The sequence below is a fragment of the Symsagittifera roscoffensis genome, chromosome 6, assembly GCF_963678635.1.
Source record: "Symsagittifera roscoffensis chromosome 6, txSymRosc1.1, whole genome shotgun sequence".
Lineage (NCBI taxonomy): Eukaryota > Metazoa > Xenacoelomorpha > Acoela > Convolutidae > Symsagittifera > Symsagittifera roscoffensis.
The window spans coordinates 33,147,221-33,166,372 of NC_087067.1; the positions used below are offsets into that span (position 1 = coordinate 33,147,221).

A 19,152-nucleotide genomic window follows, 5' to 3' on the forward strand; every position below is an offset into this window, starting at 1 on the left:
ACAGTGGATGTGCGGCTATCATGCCATAGATGGTCATTCAAGGCACCTTGTACACGCTCCATAGGTTTTGACCAGCTGATTTGGCCATAAAACACATTGGGCCAAAAAAATTCCAAACAATGTCAATTTTCAGTATTTTGTTTGAAATGCATAAATTATAACGTGAGCGTGCAAAATTTTACATGATATAAGAGCATATTTTTACTCTCGCGCGAGGGCGAGTGTTTTAAAAGTAATGTACATAGACATAAGCTAGTAAGGATATAAATGAAAGCGGAGTAACTCAAATGCCTACGACCATACCATGTTGAATGCACCGGTTCTCGTCCGATCACCGAAGTTAAGCAACATTGAGCCTGGTTAGTACTTGGATGGGAGACCGCCTGGGAACACCAGGTGTTGTAGGCTTTTATTTAAAGCAAAAGTAATTCTTTTACTTTTATGCGCTATGAGTTATTGCTGTTTAAATTCGGTGATGTCAAAAAGTTAAGCCTAATCGAGCGTGGTGAAAAAAAATTTCAATGGGTCAAACTTTGGCCAAAACAAAAGAAAACCGAAAAATTTCTTTTGCAGTATCAATTTTGTGTACAATCAGCTGCTGATAGGTCAAAAATAAGGGAGATAATTTTTGGGGTCTTTGAGTTATAGCCTTTTGAATTTCGGTGATGTCAAAAAAATAAGCCCAATCGAGCCTGGTGAATTGCGCGAACGGCCATAACTTGCCCAAAAATTTTAAAATTTCCAAATTTTATTATTTGGATCACAAGATCATAGTCAAAACTTGGGGGACTGAGAAAATGAACCAATTTCGTCGGTCCAACACAAAGTTATAAGCTTTTGAAATCTCGGTGATACCAAAAAGTTAAGCCTAATGGAACCTGATCTAAACTACATTTTATGATTGGATAATTTAGATATTTTACCAATGTAAAGTATTTAATATTAACCAATCATGATCCATCTAACTAACAACCCGCTTATTTGTAAGTGCTGAAGTTACTTGTAATTTCAGCACCAGAGAGATTTGAATTTAACTTAGAAATTAGTTGGACTCTCCCGAGCACTTCAGCAACCGCAATAAACCAGTATACCCTAGATCTATTGAGCCTAGCAGAGACTAGTTAAACAACCTGAGACTAGATAGTATAAGAGTAAGATTAGGATCGGTATTAGACTAAGAAGTTGCACGAATCTATCCGGCCGAAAATAAGATAGCGTGACGAGCAGACGGTGTACCCTATCCGAAATTACTCTATGAGTTAACCAACTCGGTCCTAACTCATCTGGTGCGACCATAAGTCTCGAACAAGACCTTAATAGCTTAGAATTAACCAAAATAGATTAGAAATTAGACAAAAACATTTACAAAATGTTATACGACAATAATTTAATCGAAATGTCTCTACGACTCAATAGATCAGAGCCAATATTCCGAACCATAACAGAACTACCCGGAATTGGAAGAAGACCTCGAACCAGAGACGACATACGACAAAGTAGAAACTTGCCATATAGCTATATGATAGTTAGGCAAAAACCAGAGCAAACTTTTATATTTAGAATACTACTGGCAATGAATTTAGATTTTCATTTGCAAACATAAAATCTTGAAGTTAATCTTCAAAATCATTTCAGGCGCTAAACAAAATTATTAATATACAATAACGATTGATAAAAAGATCTAAGATCGTTTTCCTAAAATTCTGCAGTAATATACAAAACATGTTTGAAAAATATTTATTGAAAAATAAAAATAAAAATTAGTAGCATGACAATAAATGGTTAGTAATCATAAATCATCCTGTTGTTCCAGCTCCATCATCTAAAACATAACAGCAATCATAAACCCACTAATATCATCAAAACACTAAATCTTTCCTTTACACACATTTAAAAATTTATTAAAACTTAAATTCACTTAATTTTAAAACCAGATCATCAAGGCTTATCCTTGGATCTTAAATCATTTTCTACTTAATTAAATTTCAAATTTGATCATCAAGGCTTAGCCTTGGATCAAACAGAACAACTTTGTTCTCCCCCCCCCCCCCCCACTTAATTAGTGTCTAACGACCTCAAACGTCGATTCACTACCCAACCCTTTCTAAAGACCCAAGACTAATAGAAATTTTTAAACAAAACTAATCATTCAAATTAGGATAAACAGTGAAGAACTTCGGTTATTCATCCTTCACTTGACCCCCCCCCCCCCCTCTTACCAGACCCAGGATAAATCTTAGACTTAGTAAGTTTAAAATAGTATCTAACGAACTACTCGCGTTCTAATTATACCTGAACCTTGTGGATCGATTTACTATTCTCCAACCCTTGAACACAATCACTACCCCTAAGTAAGATTAAGTAAGTTAACACCTTAACTTATACTAGCCACGAGAAAGTAAAAAATCATTCTTCGGAATCGATATACTTTTCTCTCCAACCCTGAACAAACAGACCCAGGTTAAGCTAACCAAAAAATCGTAAGAACTAACAGTTTAGGAAAATAGAAATCATTTAACAACCCTTTGCATCCGTCATTCTAAACCTTATGTCATTTAAAAACCTAGGAAATAAACAAACAATCGTTTTACACAATTGTGAAATAGACAACAAAAAATACGACCTTGTAATCACACCTCATACACAAACAGTTGGATACATTCGAACAAAACGACAAACACTAAAGAGAAAAATAATAACTAAACAAAGACAAATAACACGAAAAAGATTTTCAAAAAATCGAAACGCATTTTCAGAATCAGAAACCAACAGTTTAGACGAACTTTACAAACTAAAAGAATCAATAGATAAAAATTGCCCAATTCACGATCAATTATATTTCTCTGACTCAGAAACAACTTCAAATTCATCACAAAGAGGAAAAAGAAGAATAAAAAAGCAGTACAAACACAAACCAGTACATTTATACAATTGGAATCAACCAATTCGACACATTAATAATTACATATTAACAGTCATCGAACGAAAAAATGAGCTCAACGCACACTCCAGGTGAAGAAACTCCAGATGATGATGAAATCTTTCCTTTTATAGTAGACGCAGATACTGATAGAGGACAACACATATTTTGTCAAAATTTACTCGTAAATTTATTTGAACCCGGAATTAGTCCATGTAAAACAGAGTTCCCAGATGTAAAAATCAAAAGACAAATCATAGACCACTACTTAAAAGATATATGCAACATAACACAACAGTATGGAATCTACTCCATAGAATTCACCTCACCAAACCATAATAATAGAAAATATACAATTCAAACAGACGATCTTGATTTAGAATTTTCAAAAGTTTTTTCAGAATATATAAAAAGCATCCAATATCAAAACTCACAAAGAGCAAACTCCATATTCACCAATGAAGTTTTCGCAATAATATATAGTTATATTTCGATATTAGAAAACGAAATCCCAATAACAAATGTCTCACCGACAGAAACATCTAAACATTTAAGAGTACGACATGAAATCACACTACTCTCTAGTTATTTAAACATCATTAAAGAAAATTTCACGAAAGACGACGTTTCACAACATACAAAACACGATCTACAAAAAATTTTGGCATGGTTCATAATAGATTATTTCACACACAATATTGATTTAATTGCACAAGCAAGAAAAAATTTTAGACCCCAAAACTCGAACGATGATACCGCTATCACAGAACAATCAGATTATGTTTGGGACCCCGAATGGTCTCATCCAGCATTTATAAGCTTCCCACAATCAATCTCAAGTCAAGCAATAAGTACGATATCTTACATAAGAGATTATGTAAGAGTAATACCATTAACCATTGATGCAACACCATTAAACTATAATACATTTTTGCCCGATACACAAAATAATAGTTTAAACTCTACAGTTATACACAATGAAAACCTCAATGGAACTAGGAATCTTACTCAACAAGATATCCAGACACCATCACACTTCATAAATGAAGAAATTGTACACACAACAACTACACAACAAAGTATTTCACCAATACGCCCAAATTTAACAACACCAAGAAATACAAATCCTTCACAAACACAGGTAACCTTACAATCAACCGTTAAACCTTCGGTTGCCCCTAAATATTCACATATGGATTACCAAACATACAGACCCATGACAATACCATCAAAAACACGCAAAACATTCACTAGAAACAACTTTACAGACCATAATTATAATTATACACATCCATCAAAAACATATAATCAACCACAAAGGAATTTTAACCAATATACAAGATCTCGAAATTGGGATAACCCAATGACCCAACCTAATTCAATAAATTTCCAAACAAATCCTCCACAGGATCACAGTGAAAATTACCCATTTTTTCAACAAAATAAAAATAAAAAACAAACATCTTATCAAATGGATTATTTATCCTCAGATGATGATTTCTTACAACCAGATATATTTGCACCAAATACTCAAGAATATCGTAGACAAAGAATACAGAGAACACGTACAAATCATAGAATTTTTTCTCCACAACCAATAGATGCACAACATCAACAACCAATTCAACAACAAAATTTAATTAATTTACAATCTTTTCAACCAATTCAACAACAAAATCCAATGACTGCACACTCGTATCAAGCATCACAAATGCAAAATGAAATACCACTCCCATATTATCTTCAACAACATGAAATAACAAGAAACCAACTTTCAAATTTTTCTCAAATGCCAAATGCAGCAGAATCATTACAAATGACAATGAATCCATACCTTATGGGTGGATCATCAATAACATCAAACAAACCTTTAATGGTTTTCACAGGAACAGACCCTGAATACTCTGTAGAAGATTATTTAAATGCAGTAACAGCAAACCTGATTTTAAATATTGGACCTGAACCAATTAATACGCCACTACATCAAAATTGGATACATCGACGCACAGCGTTAATACAAACAACCTTAGATGGCGCAGCCCAAAAATGGTTTTCAGTACTACCTCTAGAAATAAAATCAAACTGGAAAAGGTTTACACAGGAATTTTCAAAAATGTTTGACTCCGAAAGAAACAAACAACAACAAAGAGTTTTATGTAACGAAATTCGCAGATTACCAAACGAAACCATCAAGCAAATAGCAGTACGAATCGAAACACTAGTTCGAAAAGCATACTCACTAAATACACATGACTATAAAAACACAAAGATGACAGAAATCTTAATGATGACCTTAACACCACAATTAAGGAAAATAGCAATAAAAAAGAGAGCATCCCATCCTTCTTCAATTCGAGAACCCGATTTAGATTTTCGAAAACTAGTAGACAAATTAGAACAAGCAGAAATCACGATGAAACTAGAAGAAACGGAAAATCTGAAACTACAATACGTTAACAGAATTGAAACGACTCCCACTAATATTAATAATATACAGGAATCAGAGACAGACCTCGTTGAAAAAATCACTGAAATACTCAATATTTATGAAAAGAACCCAAACTTCAAAGGCAAACCATCTTTCAAAAAATGGTGTAATTATTGCCGACGATACGGACATAGTATTTCCGAATGTAGACAAAAACAGCAAGACAATCAAAATAAACCTCAAAAATATAAAGAACCAAATAAATCATTCTATCAATACATGAAAAAAGATCAAAATCTACCGAACAAAACAGTCCACAGCAACAACAGTTCAGGAAAACCACTCCCGAACAATACAAATTATACAAGAAATCAATCACCATATAACTCAAGTTATAGAGGAAGATCACCAGAACGAAGAAACACGAACAATTCATCACAAAATCACTACAATAGACCAAATAGTCGAAATAACTACTCCAGATCAAATTCAAATACACAACGATTTGTTTCTAGATCTAATTCCCAATCAAGAAATAACTACTATCCAAACAACCAATCACGAAATTCATCATACAATAGGAATAGAAACTACTCCTATAATCGAAATAGAAGTTATTCAAACAACCGAAACCAGAATTACCCGAACAGTCAATCAAGGAATAACTCATATAATAGATCGAACTATAACAGACCAAACAATAATTACCAAAACAGATCGCGAAATAATTCACAAAATCGACACTCAAGTTATAATAATCGTTATAGAAATTATTCCCAATCACCACACCGGAATAATAATAACTATAATAATTCTAATAATCGCCACAGAAGTAGTACACCTAAACATCAAAGACAAATCAATCAAGTACAATCTAACCCAGAAACAACATCAGACCCTCCAGGTATTGATGACACAGTAACTGATACGTTACAACTCAATCAAATAAACTGTACATCATCAGATTCAGAAAGTGATACTGAAAACACTCTTTCTATCAATATGATAAAAGTCGAAAATGACTATGAATCTGTCATATATGAACAACCCTTTTCATCACACATATATGAAAATCAATCAGAATTTCTTCAAAATTATTACACTACACCCATAAATTCCACACCAACGACGCAAGAAACAAATGAGATTAACACTACAGATCAAACCAATAAAAATACCAAAACAAAATGCTTGAATACAAACCACATTTATCAAAATATACAAAAAGAACAACCCAAAGAAAAAATTTGGACAATACCATTTCTCTTAGAAAGCCCAAGAAATAAAGAATTTCAACCACCAGACCTTGAAATAGATTTTTTAATTGATTCAGGAGCAGAATCAAACATAATAAACATCCCCACATGGAATGAAATAAAAACCTTACACCCAAAGCTAACACCTCTTGAAACCTCCAGCAAACTAGCAACAGCACAAGGATCAACATTGATAAACTACGGAAAAATCCAATTATTTCTCCTCCCCACCAGAACAATGGAACAAAGCAAAACTTTAAATAAGCCATTTAAACAAATATTCCATATCACTGACATTAAATATAATATCATTGGAATACCATTTATTTCAAAGTATATACCAACAATTAACATACTAAATAGTAAAATATTAATCAAAGATAAATATACAAAAACAAAAGAAACATCCTTAACATTTTTTCAAAGATTAAATAAACAACCACCATTCTTTTCAAAATTCTACCCGATATTTAACCAACAAAGAAAACACCTAAAACCACTATCAGGAAATATCTATAATTTTTCAATCAAACAAGTTCACCAATATGATAAAGAACAAAACAAACAAAAATTTTATATGTCAGAATTTGAATTCAAACCTATTCACAAATTTTTCAAAATCACAATCTCATCCATAAAATATTTGAAAAATTCGAATTCCGATATCATTTCCTTACATGTCTATAACAACACACCTTACCAAGTAACATTACCTTTAGGACTTTTAGGATATTGCGAAACCAACGCTACAATATCACCAATACACGAAAAAGCCTATCGCGTAAATAATATACTTCAATTACTAGATATTTGCCAATCTACAATTCTTAATGAAGAATTATCTATAAATAATATAATAAGTAACGAAAACAGAAATACGGATTATTTCACAAAAACTCCATATTTCAAACCTACATTCAACATAAGTAACTACACAGAGGACCAACAGAAATTTTTAACAATGTTTAATTTCCAACATTCACAAATAACACAAGACGAATTCGAAAAGTTAGCCAAACAGCTAATTAAATATTCATCAGTCTATGCAACATCAAAATTCGATGTTGGAAAAATCAGTTCATCACTACATCTCCCGTTAAAACCAGACGCAGTTTTCAAAAAACAGAGAGCAAGTAAAGTACCAATTCACTTACATGATAAAGTGAACAGATTACTCGATATTTTAGAACAATACAACATTATATCACCAGTTAATAAAGAAGAACAACCAAAAGGCAACACATTTATCAACCCCGTTATCATTCTAGCTAAAGGAGAATCATTAAAAATCGTTCTCGACGCTAGATACCTCAATTCACTCATAGATGAATCAAAATGTAATTGGCCCATTGAACCAATACAAGTTATTTTAACAAAAATAAACGGCAAATACTTTACAACCGCCGATATGAATAGTGCATACAATCAAATGCCACTAGATGAACAATCACGACGTTTAACACAATTTGTTATCGGAAACCAACAATATGAATTCAACCGCTTATTCTATGGAATATCCATAGGACCAGCAGCATTTTCAGCTTTTATGAGCAAAATTTTTAGACCACTAATACTCAAGAAAAACGCAATCACCTATTTAGACGATGTTTTTATGCAATCACAAACAAAAGACGAGATGTTCAATGTTTTAGAAAAATATCACCAAATACTTCAGAACGAAAATCTGAAGGCCGCCCCCGATAAATCACACTTCTTTTTGACAAGAGTTAAATTCTTAGGACATAATATAGAAAGAAAAACAATCACTCCATTGAAATCACGCATTGACGCTATTCAAAAACTTCAACCACCAACAAATAAAAAGAAAATCCAAGAATTTCTTGGAATGTTAAACTTTTTAAGTAAATATGTTTATAAAATGCAATTATATCTACGACCATTTTATAACATCCTTAGACAACAAAATAATTTTGAATGGAACACAGAACATCAAACACGATTTGAAGAAGTAAAGAAACTTTTAACTGAACAAATTTCAAACACAATTCCAGATTCAAATCAACCATTTTATGCAATGTGCGATGCTTCGAACTTTGGCATCGGTGCAGCACTATTACAATCACATAATGGTACAAATAAAATGAACCTCATATCAGCAAATTCTCGATTATTCACTCAAGCAGAGCTACGACTCTCAACTCTAATGAGAGAATGTACAGCCATAATATATACACTGACAGAATATGAATTTCTGATACTTGGATCAAAACACCCCACAGTTCTATTCACAGACCATAAACCAATCATCTTTCTCTTTACACAAAAATCTAACCCAAACCACAGAGTTTACAGATTTCAACTAATTCTAATGAAATTTCCAAACTTACATATAGTTTGGACTGCAGGAAAAAATCTTGCATTACCAGACACCTTAAGTCGAAATACACCACCTGAATTACTTACACGAAAAACAACAGTTGAAATACCCAAAAACATAAAATTCTACCTTGCAGAAAACGAAACATCACCCCGATTGGAATGCAAATATGCAGTAAAAACTGATATTGAACAATCACAAATAAATAATTTACAACATTTCCCACTTTATTTAGATTGTCAAAATAATCATTATGAAGTTGATCTACTTGGAACATCAACTTTCAAACCAATCCCATATTCTCAATGGAAAAAAATAACACCCAACAAAAACGAACAAAACAACACCCGCCTAAGAAAGACCATTTTCCACTAATTGAAAAAGAAGATTTAACTGATAAAATAAATTTATCAGGACCACAAACAAATGATTCAAAATACACAATAAATCAAGTTTTTGACCTTCACGACCCACTTGATACAATACCTTTATCTAAATTAGAAATCGAAAACATTTTTCTCCCCCCAACAGAAATAATTACAATTTCAACACTGAAACAATATCAAAACCTTGACCCAGTAATTCGACAACTGAAATCATGGCACAAATATAAAACTAAACCTATCAAAGCAGATTCAACCATTCTAGGAAACAAAACACTCCTCCGATACTTTCGCAAATTTAACAACACAACAATTAACGAAAATACAGACCTTTTAGAGTATAACCTGAATGAATCTACAGTTCCATGTCTCCCTTTCAGTATGATTCTTATAGCTTTTAATATTTCACATACACAAAATATTAAAGGACACTCTGGATCAGAGAAAACATATTCAAATTTTATACAAAATTTTTACTTCCCAAATGCACCAATTTGGATAAAAGTACTATGCAATGACTGTATAGTATGTCAACTAAATAAACCTTACCCAAATCAAAAACAAATAGCACAAAAACAAGATTTTAAAGGACAAAGTTTGTACTTTAATCATCGTATCTCATTTGATACTAAAGGACCAATTTCACCCTCATCAGAAGGAAACTCGTACATTATGGTAATTGTTGACGCATTTACACATTATGTAGCACTTAACCCAGTACCACATTGTAACGCTTATTACGCTTACACAACACTCTATGAACACTGGATAGCAAAATTCGGACTACCAGAAATTTTAGTTACAGACAACGTTACAGAATTCATAAATAATGAAATTATCACACTATGTCATTTATATAACATTAAACACAAACCACGTACATCTCATGCACCTTGGACAAACGGCTTAGTCGAAGGTATGAACCGTTCATTACAAGAATATCTTAGATGTATCATCAACGGAAATGATACAAAATATACCGAATGGTCAGCAGATGTAAAATTATTTCCCTTAGCGTATAATTCACAAACTACGACAACTTTAGGAATGTCACCATACGAAATGGTTTTTAACCAAAAGCCACGCAAACCAATAATGTTTACAGCAAATTCTCATAAAAACGCACAAGGTTATTGTCAACCAAATAAAGACTCAATTTGTTATAACCTACCTTTACATACACACGATGAAGATCATTTTCATCACCCACAAATTCTTAAACTAGCCTCCGGTACACACACCGAATGGATTCTAAATAGAGATAAAAAACACAATGAAATTTATCAAAAAATAACAAAAAAGTTATTACAAAGACAAAACATTAATGAACAAATCAATTCACGTTTTACACCAGCCTCCGAATTAAAAATTGGAACATTTGTTTTAATACCTAATTTTAATACTCAAAAAGGAATTTCTAAAAAATTACAACCCCTTCGAAAAGGACCATACCAAATAATTGCAAAACCCACTGATGTCACATATAAAATTACCGACTCAAACAAAAAAGAAATCGTTCAACATCGAAACAACCTATTACCTTATTACCCAAAGGAACACGCACTCCGCGAATTAACTCAATTATATTCTTTCACAGGATTAAAAATCATTCAAAATGAACCACATCTGAAAAACACAGAACAAAATGATAACCCCACCGAAAATCAAAACACAAAACCAACCGCCACCAAAAACAATACACAAAACCATAAAGAATCCCCAAAACAAAGAAAAAATAGAAAAATGACCGAACAAATAATACCCCAAGAACAAATCGACAAATCAGAAAATAGAAAAACAACAAGACTCCGAAATCAACCACGTAAAAACTATAAAATATTCATCCCCCAATCTAAAATTTTAAAGAAAGTGGAATTTCAAAAGTAATTTTAACATTATGCTTCACAATCTTGAAACCTCCGAAACATTTTTCATTTACATCTTTCAAAATAACATGCTGACAAGTACGTAATAATTCTAGTTCAAAATAGACCAATAGGATTCATCCAATCCGTCACTTTCTCTAACTCAAACTAAGACCAATTAGACGAATCATATAGAACTCCAGGCACATCTATAACTATAACTTTACGACCTCCAGGTCAAAAATAAGCAAACCACTCCAACTTGACAACTAAAATAAATATCACCATAATACCGTACCCCTCCCTTATCTAATAACCCAAAGATCAACAATATTTCCCCAACTCAGACCACGAATACCCCCAAAGCAAATTTGTTAACTTAGCCTAAAGTAACAAAATGAACATTTTAATTAGCCTAAAGTATAAAAATCTCACCATACCCCGGATCATTTGACAAACAAAAATAAAGAAAAAGACGACCTCCCAGTCACCATAAAAATTGCCCCCAACAATTTTTTACAAAACTCAACCCACTTGTCAAAAAACTAATAAATAATCCGACCACACTAGAAAATCGCCTCAAACAGCAAAAAATATTCGACCAAGAGATCATTTCTTAAATGCTCTTCTCTCAATCAGTTACTCAAATACTCATAAATCTTAAACATTTTTTTACAATACTTGAATCCTTTATAATATTTCTTTTTGATATACTTGAATCTTTTCTAATAATCCTAATCATTTTTTGTAACATTTTTTTAATTTTCTACACTATTCTCGAACTATTCCTCCAACTTTCCAAAACCCTTGATTACATCCACAGGTACGAGTCATATAACTTGTCTAAATGATACGAACAATTTTCAGTAGAACCGATATTTTTTTATTGTTTGTAATTTTCATAGCATTCTTATCATCCCTCATTTTGACCATCTGTAAATGTATAAAGAAAGCAATCCTCACATTTGCCCTAGCAACAGTCCTTCTAATTCTTTTTTTGGAAGAATATTATAATAAACACAAAATTTCTCACTAAAGTAATAATTCAAAAAACCATCAAAAATTGCTACCCAACAGTCACAGAATCAGTCTTCACCGACATCATCCCAAGATAACCAAACACCACCTTCAACTACTCAAAATCCTCAAACATCTACACGAATTTCTTTTCAAGACAATCCATACACTTTTGAAGAACGACATGCTCGTTTATCAGAACCACTAGAACCAGTTCAACGACAAGCACCTTTAAGCGAACCAACATATAACCTATATCCAACACTACCACAAGAACTAAGTAGAATAAAAAATTCTAGTCAAAACCAAAATACAGTCGAAATAAATAGACAAATTATACATCCTCGACGAAACAGAAATTTTCAAACTCCCCGAGTTCATTTTGATATACCTCAATCCCCATCACAAAACACTCCAGAAAACCCCATTGGTATATTACCAGAAACCCCTACGCTTCTTTCACAACGTAGCACCTCAAGCCTACCATCAGATTACTTAGGTTCAACACCAACATCTGAGCAAATACGTGAAAATCCTTTCAACCCCACAAACCAAACATCACGATTCCCATATTGGACTACACATTCATTTACACAAGGTGAACCAAATTTAGTCAATGACCCCATAGATATTTCTACGGATACAACAACATCCTCATCACTACCAGAAACATTATCACTACCATCAACACCATCAATAAGCCAGTTTTCACCACCACCCTTTAACTTAAATTTTCCAAATAATCTCGACGCCAGATATCGAGAACAATCATCAATAAATATTCCTTTAAGACTAGATTGGAATACATTTACAGCACCTCCACCACTATTTGGACAACATCAAGAAAGTAACCGCCTTCATAACTGGGCACTTAATAGATTACAATATCGCCAAGATATTCACAACGATATCCGTGATCACAATATTCAAATACTCCAACAAAACAGTTTACAATTAAAGTTTGAAATCACAGTTAAGTTAAATAATATTACCCAACATCCCTACCCATTAAATCCACCTAACATAACAGCTCAATCACTACCACCACCGTTTATAACTACTGAAGTAATATACAAATACGACAGATATACCAAAAACACAATTGGCTACATTACATTTTATAATCCATACTCAGGATTATCATACACATGTATATTCTAAAATTATTAATTTTTCTCCAACTCCTTTTTCTAGTAATCTCAAATCAAAACATAAACCCTTCTCCTCGTACAGGACCACAAGATTTATTAGTAACACATTACGATTGTGAAGAAAATGAACAAAAAACACTACATAAATATGCAATAAATCAAGTATCACAATGTGAAACAGAACCACAAGCTATAGAAACCACAGATGTAATAGCAACACTCTATTCAAAAGCCCGAGCAACAACAGTTACAGGTTATAAATTCACAGCAACATTTTCCGAAAAGAAAGTACATTGTTCACAAGTCTCGAACGGAAACAAAAACCGACTTGACCATGAATCATTCTATCAAAGTAATATAGAACGTCTTTTACATCTCAATCCCGACGATTGTAAAAATGAATTACTTAGACTAAACATCACACAAAATAAAAACTCCCAAAGAAAGTTAGTTAATTTTCAAGTTTTTTCAGACTCTGTACATCAATCACAACTTGAAAGACACCAAGGACATATAAAACTAGACGAAAAATACCCGTATAACGGCGCACACGGACGATTAACCTATGACCTACACGATAAACATTGGATACCACACATTGGTATAAATGACCCATCAAACTGCAAAGCAGACACAAAAAATAAAGGATACCAAGAAATAATGTTTTTCGATTGGAAAATACAACTCGAAAAAATACAACTAACACGAGATTTATCAGATAATACAATGATCTATCAAGGAATCCGATTACCTTGTAAAAATGATCAAGGTTATTGCGACCCTACAACGAGAACACAAGCAACAATTGTTTGGTTCCCCGAAGATACATGTACAACATTTCAAGTAGCAAAAATACACGCTCGTATGATAAAATTTCACGAAAAATATTTTATACAATCAATTCCATATGAACAAGTCCATCCATCACGAAAACTAAGTTCTAATTTTAGAAACATAGACAATATAGAAAACAAATTGACACGTTTTCAAATATATCAAGAAACAGAACTTGCATGTAAATACAGGAATCCACTTCACAGAACACAATACTCTGAAATATTAGTTGAATACGAAAAAGGATTCGACATGACCACTGGAAAAGTAAAAATCGACCCATATGCCACAGGTCATCCTCCAAACGAAGGAACATCCTATATACCAGTTAATTTTGAAAAAAGCAACGGACAACCTGGTGGACATCTAAAACCCCATGACACCAGAAGCACACGCTTACAAGAATTATCACTAATGAATACTACATATTTCGGTAATATCCACTATGATATTCATTTAGATATGAAACTAGATTATACAATTATCCGAATTTTTCAAGAAATGTCACTCTCCGAATTAGAAACACTACACCACCTATGCGAATTAGAACGAACACAAATATTACAATCACTTGCACTAGCAGTATTAAAAATACCCTATGCAGGATACTTATTATCTGGAAATAGATCAAATTTTTTAGACTATGAAGGAAACATCTTATGGTTTTATACTTGTACTAAAAAAGTATCACCACTATACGTTTTTGAAGATAAACGATGTTATAAAAGAATCCCTATCTTTTATAAGAATAAAGTACATTTCGTGGATACACTTTCACGAAGAACCTATTTCTGGGATACCGCAGTCCCATGTGGATCAGAAAACAGCCACAATGTAGTACAACTAAACCCTGATGAAAATAAATATTATCTTCTCACTCCATATCCCACATTAATGCAATCACTCAAAAAATTTTCACCAGAAAGCATTCGCGCTATTGCTCGAAACCCAAATATAGACTTACAATCAATAGGAATCTATTCAAAATCAGATATTCAACATCACATTAGAACACAACAATTCCAAGAATTATTAACACAAATGGACACTATACAAAGACAATCAATAGACCAAAATTTACGCAAACTTGCAGAAACCGCAGGATTTGCCGATATCTACACGCAAGACTATAGCGGATATTTTAAAGACATTAAAGATTATATATATCTAAACGGTGAAAAATACCGTCCCCAAGATATATCACCAATTAACATTTTTAGCTTTGTTACACTCAAAAATGAGATCCTCGATTTTCTAGGATGGCCCTACTACATCTTAGAAAAATTGACTATTTTATACGCAATGTTTAACTTTATTGGATTTCTTTTCTCACTTTTAAAAGGAATCTACAACCCATGTGCTATACACACACAAGTAAACAGACAAGCAAGCGTAGCACGCATACTCTTTGCAGGATTTTTTGGAATTTTTTCTACATCTATAAACAAAATTCTTTTAGACGCACAAATAAAAGAATATAACACAAAAATAGCAACACGACAAAATACATACGACGAAGAACATAACAATGTAGACATAACGCCAACGGCACCACAATTACCACCCCTACCAAATAACCATCCACTATCCCTAGTCCCACGAAATTTTCGAAATTTAGCCATCACACATAATCCAAATTTTCGACTCACCACATCACAAAGTCCCATCCAACATATAATAACACACCAGTCACAAGATGATAATACTTATGAACAAATTATTGAACAACCCCATACCACCGCTTTTCAGTCTCAAAATAATCATTTTTTTAGCCCACGATGAGCCGCCAACTTGGATCACTACACCGATCAAATTCCCACCCAACCAATCTTACCTCCCCAATCCCAATAATACCACTTTTTGCTTTTCCGCCACCCGATTTTCCATCTAGTAATGTAACATCAGGCATGAATTCCGATACTAATTCACACATCTCAGTTTTATATTCCATCTCACAACTCAATAACCCGAATATTGAAACCCCCGATGAATTTGCCGACTCAGAACCATCCCCATCCAATAATTTTCATAACACTTCTAATTTTTCTCAACCCCCTTTTCAACCCATATTATCCAATAACCCTGACCCAATCACCCCCACACCCTCTTATGCTTCCCAAGTTACCCCAACCTACTCCTCATACCATTCTGACCAATCATCTCATTCTCCAGACACCCCCCGAATCTCCCCAGAGCTAGATAATTTTATTACCCTTCAACAACAACCCTACCACCTTAATACCCCAACCATAAACCAAATATCCTCCACAATAAATTCATCCAACCCCCCTACCCCTACACCCTCTTCAAATTATACTGAATCATTAGCACCATCATCCACATCAACTGAATCTTCACTCAACACTAATAGAGCTTACCGCACTTTTAAAAGAAAGTTCCCCAACCATCCTTTCCCAGCAAAACCAGGAACAGCCCGTGAATACATCAACCACCCCAAGCATACTAACACAAAAGAATTTTTAGCCATCACCTTACCCTCATTCCCACAATACACCTTAAACACCCCCCACGACACTAACGAAACACGCAACTTCGTAGATGAATACGTTTTAATGCCCACTCTCTCTTGGACCTCATATTATCATTTTACTAACCCTCTTTGCTTACCATTATCTAACACTCACATCGATATAGAGCGAAATACGGACATGCTATATCGACTCACTACACCACTAACCGCTAGACAATTTACTTACGTTGGATATAAAAAATCACTAAAAACACACACTGCACCTAGAGCTAACGAATATACACTCGAATACTATGATCACAACATCATCAGAGCTAACCAAGATCAATTCTTAGACGACGATCGCTTCGCTAATCCACAAATTACCGAGAAATTTTTCATCAAGACACCATATATATTCACACTAAACATCTTCGACCGAAAGTTTGATCACATTATTTCAGAAGCACTAACAGACACACAAGCATACGAAAGTTTTAAAGAACGCTTCCAAATATTTTCACTAACCTTTCATTTCCTTGCACCACACGAAAGAGATTTACACTGCTCACACGATATTATGTTGCGCACTAAACAAACCCACACATATAGTTATTATCGCTTCATCCAAAATCACTTTGACCTACACACACCCTCTAGACAACCACACCATCGTTTTCAATTCATTAATTCCAAATACACTTCACCATTTTTCCTAAATTTCACATACTGTATTAAAGATACTAACCTTCATGGTATTCTTCGTAATTATGACCCCATAACCCAAATGTACATCTTCTGTCCCATCACCAAGACCTTCAACGCCGAAGAATCCCGACCCTTCCTTCTCCCGCACGAGTTTGTACAACCCATAGAAATCCCAATTTTAGAATTCATCCACAACACTAAATTCAATCACAAATTATATAATCTAATCCAAAACACACCTTATGAGTTTGCAGTTGGCACTGAAGAACTAACCACTATTAAGGCACTTCAATTGCTTTGGCCACTGCTTCAGACTAAAAATATCATCCGCATCTTAGCTAAACTACTAACAACTTCAGAACTAATTCACGACATCTTCCCTCACGGTTTTTTCCCCGACGACTAACAGGTAAGTATGAATCAAATGAATATAACTAACTAATTGAAATATTAAAAAACTCACCATACTTTATCCATGTTTTCCTTAGATTTTTAGCCTTCATCCGACGATCACCTACAAAAACCACAAAAAACAAATAAAGATCGCAAATTTCATCAAACAGACTTCAACAATTCTATTAATCTCTTACACTTATAAATTTATAAATTTAATACCAATGCAATAAATTCATTTCTAAAATTTTTCCCACAAGCAGTAAATCTAATTATGATGAAAATTTGTAACTTAAAATTCCCCCATAACTAGCAGTAAATTTACAAATTCTATGCAGTAAATTAATAAAATGCAATTGCAGTACTAACCTTTTGATATTTTCATTCATTCGCACAGAAATTCTATCCACACTCGCACAGCTCGCCCACGAAGAATTATTTAAAATAATGAATTTCAGTTTCAAGTTTTCACACTCAACAACTCTAACATATAATAACATGTTTCAAACTTTCCTTTAACCCGGTTGGAAAGGAATCATATACTAAACAAAACTAACCAACGCAGCTTACTAAATACCACAAATCATAGAATAACAGCATGACTAAGAAAAGGAAACCAACGGTACCCAAACCGGATTAACCCAGTTTAAAACTGGATAATTTATTCTTTTGAAGACTATTATAAATTCTAAGAAAGAAATAATAAAACACAAAAAAGTCGAAAGACAAACCCATACCACAAACAATTTGATTTTTGAAAAAAGGACACAACCAACAAAACATAAGAAAAACCACAACAAACCCAACATAAAACGTTGTCACATAACAGGACCCCTCACAAAAACCGCATGAAATCATACTCCCACTCCTGGCCTAACCCACCAGGAAGGACGTCCTGAGCATGCTCTATAGCCGGCCTAACCCACCGTGCTACATCCACGCTTTGTGACCACACCTCTATTTTTAATAAGAGCTACTCAAGTGTGAGTAACTCTTCAAAATAACCGAACTAAAACAAAAAGCTTTTGTGAAAACAACTAACTAAAATCATAATTAAAAAATATTAAACTAATAAATGTTTTATAAAATGTAAATTACATTATGCAATACATAGATCAGAATACAACACCAAGGACGAACATCCAAAGACAAAACGACCCCACTACACTCGAGAGAGAATGACCAACCACAATCGATATGCCACTCACAATCACAACTCAAAGGATTTAGAGTACGACTTGACTTCGCAGAAAAGGACTTCATTGAACTAGACCAATGACCACCTCGATGTTCAAGTATACGTACAGATCCGAGTAACCAGGCATCCCCTCCACGCACAATCTCCACGCCATTCCCAAACTAGACCAGACACAAAAGAAGTTCTCCACG

General features: G+C 33.5%; 1 non-coding gene across 1 annotated transcript; it reads left to right on the forward strand.

Moving 5' to 3' along the window:
- Positions 1–289: 289 nt before the first annotated feature.
- LOC134849093 (5S ribosomal RNA) lies at positions 290–408 on the forward strand. The gene has a single exon (XR_010163135.1). It is a non-coding gene; the product is annotated as a 5S ribosomal RNA (ribosomal RNA).
- The last annotated feature ends 18,744 nt before the right edge of the window (positions 409–19,152 follow it).